We start from the raw sequence: 9,775 nt of genomic DNA, 5'->3' as shown, positions 1-9,775 counted from the left end.
TTTAATGGTGCTACCACTAGATGCCTGTATAGCTCTCTGGAGAGGCTCTGAATTCTCTAGTAGTTTTTGGACAAAATGAATTACTTTTAAGCTGTGGATTTGAATGTTTTTTTTTTAATTCTCAAATAATATTTTTTGTCAAGGTTTACAAAAAATAATAATAATTGATTTGAAGTGTACATGTTTTTGCATTATTATACTACAGTCAAACCTGAGTACAGAGAAAGTATTTTGTTACACGTAACATTAAAAATCGTCTACGGTTACGTATGTAACCCTCGTTCCCTGAGTAGGGAACGGAGACGTTACGTCGGATGACGACGAATGGGGTTTCGCTTAGAAAGCTTATCAACTTCGAGTATTACAAAACGAGCCAATGGCAAAGAAATGCCATGGGTCTGCGGAATTTGCATGGCGTAACTCCGCCCCACCTCGTGGGTATAAAAAGAGGACGCCGGCAGCAAGCAGATATGTTTCTTCGCTGAGGAGCCAAGACTGAGCTCAGGCGATCCCCGCGGTACAGCGGAAAGTGGCAGGCAGACGTAACGTCTCTGTTCCCTACTCAGGGAACGAGGGTTACATACGTAACCGTAGACGTTCCCTTTCGTTGTCACTCCGAGTTACGAGACACTAACGTGTGACTCCAACGTCGTCGCACCACAGACGCGTGACACTAACGTGTGACTCCAACGTCGTCGCACCACAGACGCGTGACACTAACGTGTGACTCCAACGGTGTCGCACCACAGACGCGTGACACTAACGTGTGACTCCAGCGTCGTCGCACCACAGACGCGTGACACTAACGTGTGACTCCAACGGTGTCGCACCACAGACGCGTGACACTAACGTGTGACTCCAGCGTCGTCGCACCACAGACGCGTGACACTAACGTGTGACTCCAACATCGTCGCACCACAGACGCGTGACACTAACGTGTGACTCCAACGTCGTCGCACCACAGACGCGTGACACTAACGTGTGACTCCAACGTCGTCGCACCACAGACGCGTGACACTAACGTGTGACTCCAACGTCGTCGCACCACAGACGCGTGACACTAACGTGTGACTCCAACGTCGTCGCACCACAGACGCGTGACACTAACGTGTGACTCCAACGGTGTCGCACCACAGACGCGTGACACTAACGTGTGACTCCAACGTCGTCGCACCACAGACGCGTGACACTAACGTGTGACTCCAACATCGTCGCACCACAGACGCGTGACACTAACGTGTGACTCCAACGTCGTCGCACCACAGACGCGTGACACTAACGTGTGACTCCAACGTCGTCGCACCACAGACGCGTGACACTAACGTGTGACTCCAACATCGTTGCACCACAGACGCGTGACACTAACGTGTGACTCCAACGTCGTCGCACCACAGACGCGTGACACTAACGTGTGACTCCAACGTCGTCGCACCACAGACGCGTGACACTAACGTGTGACTCCAACGGCGTCGCACCACAGACGTGTGACACTAACGTGTGACTCCAACGTCGTTGCACCACAGACGCGTGACACTAACGTGTGACTCCAACATCGTTGCACCACAGACGCGTGACACTAACGTGTGACTCCAACGTCGTCGCACCACAGACGCGTGACACTAACGTGTGACTCCAACGTCGTCGCACCACAGACGCGTGACACTAACGTGTGACTCCAACGTCGTCGCACCACAGACGCGTGACACTAACGTGTGACTCCAACATCGTTGCACCACAGACGCGTGACACTAACGTGTGACTCCAACATCGTCGCACCACAGACGCGTGACACTAACGTGTGACTCCAACATCGTTGCACCACAGACGCGTGACACTAACGTGTGACTCCAACGTCGTCGCACCACAGACGCGTGACACTAACGTGTGACTCCAACGTCGTCGCACCACAGACGCGTGACACTAACGTGTGACTCCAACGTCGTCGCACCACAGACGCGTGACACTAACGTGTGACTCCAACGTCGTCGCACCACAGACGCGTGACACTAACGTGTGACTCCAACGGTGTCGCACCACAGACGCGTGACACTAACGTGTGACTCCAACGTCGTCGCACCACAGACGCGTGACACTAACGTGTGACTCCAACGTCGTCGCACCACAGACGCGTGACACTAACGTGTGACTCCAACATCGTCGCACCACAGACGCGTGACACTAACGTGTGACTCCAACATCGTCGCACCACAGACGCGTGACACTAACGTGTGACTCCAACGTCGTCGCACCACAGACGCGTGACACTAACGTGTGACTCCAACATCGTCGCACCACAGACGCGTGACACTAACGTGTGACTCCAACGTCGTCGCACCACAGACGCGTGACACTAACGTGTGACTCCAACATCGTTGCACCACAGACGCGTGACACTAACGTGTGACTCCAACATCGTTGCACCACAGACGCGTGACACTAACGTGTGACTCCAACGTCGTTGCACCACAGACGCGTGACACTAACGTGTGACTCCACCACAGACGCGTGACACTAACGTGTGACTCCAACATCGTTGCACCACAGACGCGTGACACTAACGTGTGACTCCAACGTCCCTGACCACAGCAACTTCATTGAACTACATTGCCACCAGCCATGTTGTTGTATTCAGTTTTTGTATTCATTAAAAAAAAAAAGCAAATTTAATAAGCAAAGGCATTTTACTGAACAATTAATGATTTCTTATTTTTAGAAAACTACTGTACATGCTAGTTCACTTGAAAAGTGTCTGCTAATGAATCGGTAGAAATATAATCGATAATCAAATCATTCTGTACTTTCAAAGATCAAAGTATCTTTTAGTCATTTCACTTTATAATAGAGAAAATAGTGAAATCACACAGGAAAATTAGCCCATCTATAGGTGAAATATAATACTAGTGTCAAGAAGTCGCACACTCTCGCTATCTCACGACCAATTCGTACTAATTTGTACGAGTGATTAAAAGGTGGCTAATTCGTACGACCTCACTCATACCAATTCGTACGATTTGTCTAAACCCACTTGATGGTTAGTTTTAGGGGCGGGGTCAGGGGCAGGGTTAGGGGCGGGGTCAGGGGTAGGGTTAGGGGCGGGGTCAGGTGTAGGGTTAGGGGCGGGGTCAGGTGTAGGGTTAGGGGCGGGGTCAGGTGTAGGGTTAGGGGCGGGGTCAGGTGTAGGTCATTCGTACGAATTCATACGAATTTGGCAACTCGTAAAATATGTACGATTTACAGTAGCAAAAAACGTATGAATGCGTGCGAGTGAGGTAGTATGAACTGGTACGAATTAGCCATGAGATCAGGTTGGACACCCGACCTTTGATTGTTGTCATGAATGATATATACAGTATGGTATGTATGTATGGTATATATAATGGTATATTTTTTATTTTTATTTTTTATTATTATTTTTTTTTTTTTGTTATTGTAATATTTTGCACGCTATTGGCACCTGCCCAGGGACTGCAGATGGGAATTAGCTTTTAGCTAAGTCTGTTACAGTACATATATTGTGCATTGTCCCTGTTAAATAAAAAAAATAAATAAATAAATGAACTTCCTGTTCTGACTCCTCCTCTTCGCTTTTCCATTGGAACTGAATGGAGAGTTAGGTTTCTTCTGATCATCTTATTTAATCTTTATTGTTATTATTGCTTTTATGTCTATATTTTCACTCCAATTAATGTGTATGTTATTTCACTTACCTGTGTGATTATGTTTGGTCATTTGACTCTTTTTGAGTTATATTTTGTCTTCTATGTAACTGAATTTAGATCAATAAAAATTCAAATGTACATGTGATTTGGTTGGTTGGGTTTATATTATGCAAGATTCTTAAGTGTAATTCTTTAACTTTGTTGCGGATACAAAATGTATATGGTAAGAGCCATGCTTTTTTCCAATTCATCTTTTCTATTAAATATCAAATAATCTTTTCTAAATAAAAAAAGTCTTCTGGGAGTGATTCGTTTTCTTGACTGAAAAACATTTCTTACAATTTATGACCCAGTCTGTGAAAACCCAGCTCAACTCATTTTTTATAATTCACTGTTTTCTACATGAAAGCATAATGTAAAGAACATTCTGTGAAAATGTTTTGTAAAACTCATATATTTATTATGATGAGGCATAAGATCTTGAATGTACAGCAATTAACAAGTGAATTCACTGGAATGAATTTTATTAGTAAAATATAATGACAGTAGAAGATCTCATCCATCTCTTTGTGGGCTATTGAGTAATTTGGAGTAAATCCAGGATTACGCAAAAAAAAAGAAGAGGATATTAACAGTGCTTTTGCTTTTTTTCGTTTTACATCTAAACATAAGCATTCAAGTAAAAAAACAGAAATTGAATAATCAAATGTAAAAAGATTATTACTGCTTTAATATATTCATTACATATAAACTGATTATTATTAAAGCTACAAAGAGTTGTTCAGTCTTTTTATTGTTTGATTGAATAACATTAATGATATAGAAATCTTTTTAATATAATCTTTCTCTCCTTCATTAGTTGATTGGGTTCAGTTGTGTCCTGTTAGTTACTATGGTTATTGTCATTAGTTAGTTTGCCCCAGCTGTTCTCTGTGTGTTTAAGCCTCTGTTTCTCCCTGCTCCTTGTCTTGCATTATTTCACTTCTATGTGGTTGTACTAGTTCATGTTTATTCCTGGATTAAAGTCTTCCTTAGTATCCCCGTCATTGTGTGCTTGATTACAGCCACTCCACCGGGACAATGATGCACTGGTAATTAGGGATGGGGAAATTAAGCCTCATGAAGTGATGAGGTTTTCCCCTGACTGTTCGGGAAAAGATTCAAAGCTTCGAGAGTGTGGAGAACAGCGCCATCTGGTGATTATTTAAAATAAAGCAGCCAGAAGCCTGTGTAAGAAGCTCTGTCAGATGAAGAAACCACAACACACTCCATAGTTTCAATGTTATGTGTACAACTAAAAGCCTTACACGTTTGTGTTTGATTTGTGCATTAAATAAATTCCTTTACCCATTAAAGTGTGACAATAAAATGAGCTTATATGATTCAATAAGATCTAATGTAGGCCTAATATCTCTACACACACGCACACACACACACACACACACACACACACACACACACACACACACACACACACACACACACACACACACACACACACACACACACACACACACACACACACACACACACACACACACACACACACACACACACACACACACACACACACACACACACACACATCTGTTATTAAATGTGCTTATGACACTTGGCAGTGATAGTGCTTGTGTAACTGTAGGAATGACAGAAAGGTGATAAAGTTTTAAATTATTTGTATTAAGAAATAAAAGCTGTTTGACAGTGTTGTGGCTGAGTCTATGTCTCCTCTTAGACAGTTCTTCCCCAGCCTTAGAGACACTCTTTCACATGTACAGAGGAGGCCGGGGACACAGAAACTGTAATGCCACTATATATAGATGGAGGTAGACGTGTTTCTGCATTCTCCAGTATTCAGTGGATCTTCAGCTCTTTATGTTTGTCTCTGTAAGGTATTTATCCACTTCTACGATCGCATCAGAAATGGCATCTGAGCTTGTTTGTGCTGGTCTACAGCACTGTCCAACAGAAGACAAAGGTTTCCACTGCAGAAGTGTGAGAGAAAAAAAATGATTAGGAGTGACTGTACATTGACTGAATATAAGACACATCAACGGTCAACAATTATAAAATACAACAATGAAATAAGTACAATTTTAAATAATAAATAAATAAATAAATAAATATTCTTTTTTTAGAAATGCATACATACATTGGAAGCTATAAGCTCAAAATATTCCCAGATAGGGGAAGTCTTCCCTTTTTTTTTTTTGGCTGTTGCCAAACAAACCCTTCACCAAACAGCAACACCCTATCCCCGCCCCCGAACCCCAAATAACAATTATAATACCTCAAAAACACCAAAAGTGCAAAGATTTTACAAAAACAAAAAGACACAACAACAACAAAAGAATAAGTAGTTTTGGTTATTTAAATGTAACTTTCAAAGTACAGCACTCTCCTCACAAACCCGTCACCCAGACTGAGCTGACAAGGACTCGTTAAGTAAGATCTGGGGTTCGAGCTTCTGACACCCAAAGCGAAACACACACGTGATTGGACAGAAAGTGAGGCTTCATTTGTCATCGATCACGTGACTCTGGGAAACCAATGCACACCCCGATACGGGGCTTCAATAGAAATTACGTTGCATGTGTGATATGCACATCGAAGCTTCAGTGTCATACGTAACATCAATACTGATAATATCATTTTATGTAATTAGTTTACAAAGACATATGTGAAATGCTTATAGACCATTAAATGATATTTTCACAATATATCCCAATAACATTGAAAACATATGCATTTATGACCTTTTTTCATTTGTGAATTATTAGTAATTATTTCATGACTGATTATATTTTATGTTCATTGTTTGCTATATCTTAAAAATGTGATGAATAAAAAGTGATAAAAAAACATAGACTTTATTGGTAGTTAAGATAAAATAAGCTTATGTTGACCTTTGACCTTGGACAGTGTGTGGTAAAGCATCTGGATGAAGTTTATATCAGTCGCTACAAAGGACAGCAAGGAGAATCGCTAGCGTCGCAGATCACCCAGCATAACTCCATCAGACGATACAGAGGACAGCGAGGAGCATCGCTAGCGTCGCAGATCACCCAGCATAACTCCATCAGACGATACAGACGACAGCGAGGAGAATCGCTAGCGTCGCAGATCACCCAGCATAACTCCATCAGACGATACAGAGGACAGCGAGGAGAATCGCTAGCGTCGCAGATCACCCAGCATAACTCCATCAGACGATACAGAGGACAGCGAGGAGAATCGCTAGCGACGCTATCACCCAGCATAACTCCATCAGACGATACAGAGGACAGCGAGGAGAATCGCTAGCGTCGCAGATCACCCAGCATAACTCCATCAGACGATACAGAGGACAGCGAGGAGCATCGCTAGCGACGCTATCACCCAGCATAACTCCATCAGACGATACAGAGGACAGCGAGGAGCATCGCTAGCGACGCTATCACTCAGCATAACTCCATCAGACGATACAGAGGACAGCGAGGAGAATCGCTAGCGTCGCAGATCACCCAGCATAACTCCATCAGACGATACAGAGGACAGCGAGGAGCATCGCTAGCGACGCTATCACCCAGCATAACTCCATCAGACGATACAGAGGACAGCGAGGAGCATCGCTAGCGACGCTATCACTCAGCATAACTCCATCAGACGATACAGAGGACAGCGAGGAGAATCGCTAGTGTCGCAGATCACCCAGCATAACTCCATCAGACGATACAGAGGACAGCGAGGAGCATCGCTAGCGACGCTATCACCCAGCATAACTCCATCAGACGATACAGAGGACAGCGAGGAGCATCGCTAGCGACGCTATCACCCAGCATAACTCCATCAGACGATACAGAGGACAGCGAGGAGAATCGCTAGCGTCGCAGATCACCCAGCGTAACTCCATCAGATGATACAGAGGACAGCGAGGAGAATTGCTAGCGACGCTATCACCCAGCATAACTCCATCAGACGATACAGAAGACAGCGAGGAGAATCGCTAGCGTCGCAGATCACCCAGCATAACTCCATCAGACGATACAGACGACAGCGAGGAGAATCGCTAGCGTCGCAGATCACCCAGCATAACTCCATCAGACGATACAGAGGACAGCGAGGAGAATCGCTAGCGTCGCAGATCACCCAGCATAACTCCATCAGACGATACAGAGGACAGCGAGGAGCATCGCTAGCGACGCTATCACCCAGCATAACTCCATCAGACGATACAGAGGACAGCGAGGAGCATCGCTAGCGACGCTATCACTCAGCATAACTCCATCAGACGATACAGAGGACAGCGAGGAGAATCGCTAGTGTCGCAGATCACCCAGCATAACTCCATCAGACGATACAGAGGACAGCGAGGAGCATCGCTAGCGACGCTATCACCCAGCATAACTCCATCAGACGATACAGAGGACAGCGAGGAGCATCGCTAGCGACGCTATCACCCAGCATAACTCCATCAGACGATACAGAGGACAGCGAGGAGAATCGCTAGCGTCGCAGATCACCCAGCGTAACTCCATCAGATGATACAGAGGACAGCGAGGAGAATTGCTAGCGACGCTATCACCCAGCATAACTCCATCAGACGATACAGAGGACAGCGAGGAGAATCGCTAGCGTCGCAGATCACCCAGCATAACTCCATCAGACGATACAGAGGACAGCGAGGAGCATCGCTAGCGACGCTATCACCCAGCATAACTCCATCAGACGATACAGAGGACAGCGAGGAGCATCGCTAGCGACGCTATCACTCAGCATAACTCCATCAGACGATACAGAGGACAGCGAGGAGAATCGCTAGTGTCGCAGATCACCCAGCATAACTCCATCAGACGATACAGAGGACAGCGAGGAGCATCGCTAGCGACCCTATCACCCAGCATAACTCCATCAGACGATACAGAGGACAGCGAGGAGCATCGCTAGCGACGCTATCACCCAGCATAACTCCATCAGACGATACAGACGACAGCGAGGAGAATCGCTAGCGACGCTATCACACAGCATAACTCCATCAGACGATACAGACGACAGCGAGGAGAATCGCTAGCGACGCTATCACCCAGCATAACTCCATCAGACGATACAGAGGACAGCGAGGAGCATCGCTAGCGATGCTATCACCCAGCATAACTCCATCAGACGATACAGAGGATAGCGAGGAGCATCGCTAGCGACGCTATCACCCAGCATAACTCCATCAGAAGATACAGAGGACAGCGAGGAGAATCGCTAGCGACGCTATCACCCAGCATAACTCCATCAGACGATACAGAGGACAGCGAGGAGAATCGCTAGCGTCGCAGATCACCCAGCATAACTCCATCAGACGATACAGAGGACAGCGAGGAGAATCGCTAGCGACGCTATCACCCAGCATAACTCCATCAGTCGATACAGAGGACAGCGAGGAGAATCGCTAGCGACGCTATCACCCAGCATAACTCCATCAGACAATACAGAGGACAGCGAGGAGCATCGCTAGCGACGCTATCACCCAGCATAACTCCATCAGACGATACAGAGGACAGCGAGGAGAATCGCTAGCGTCGCAGATCACCCAGCGTAACTCCATCAGATGATACAGAGGACAGCGAGGAGAATTGCTAGCGACGCTATCACCCAGCATAACTCCATCAGACGATACAGAGTACAGCGAGGAGCATCGCTAGCGACGCTATCACCCAGCATAACTCCATCAGACGATACAGACGACAGCGAGGAGAATCGCTAGCGACGCTATCACCCAGCATAACTCCATCAGACGATACAGACGACAGCGAGGAGAATCGCTAGCGACGCTATCACCCAGCATAACTCCATCAGACGATACAGAGGACAGCGAGGAGCATCGCTAGCGACACTATCACCCAGCATAACTCCATCAGACGATACAGAGTACAGCGAGGAGCATCGCTAGCGACGCTATCACCCAGCATAACTCCATCAGACGATACAGACGACAGCGAGGAGAATCGCTAGCGACGCTATCACCCAGCATAACTCCATCAGACGATACAGACGACAGCGAGGAGAATCGCTAGCGACGCTATCACCCAGCATAACTCCATCAGACGATACAGAGGATAGCGAGGAGCATCGCTAGCGACGCTATC

Source organism: Siphateles boraxobius, unplaced genomic scaffold (assembly GCF_051911475.1).
Source record: "Siphateles boraxobius isolate OS27281-9 unplaced genomic scaffold, OSU_SipBor_1 100, whole genome shotgun sequence".
NCBI lineage: Eukaryota > Metazoa > Chordata > Actinopteri > Cypriniformes > Leuciscidae > Siphateles > Siphateles boraxobius.
This window is presented reverse-complemented; position numbering follows the sequence as displayed.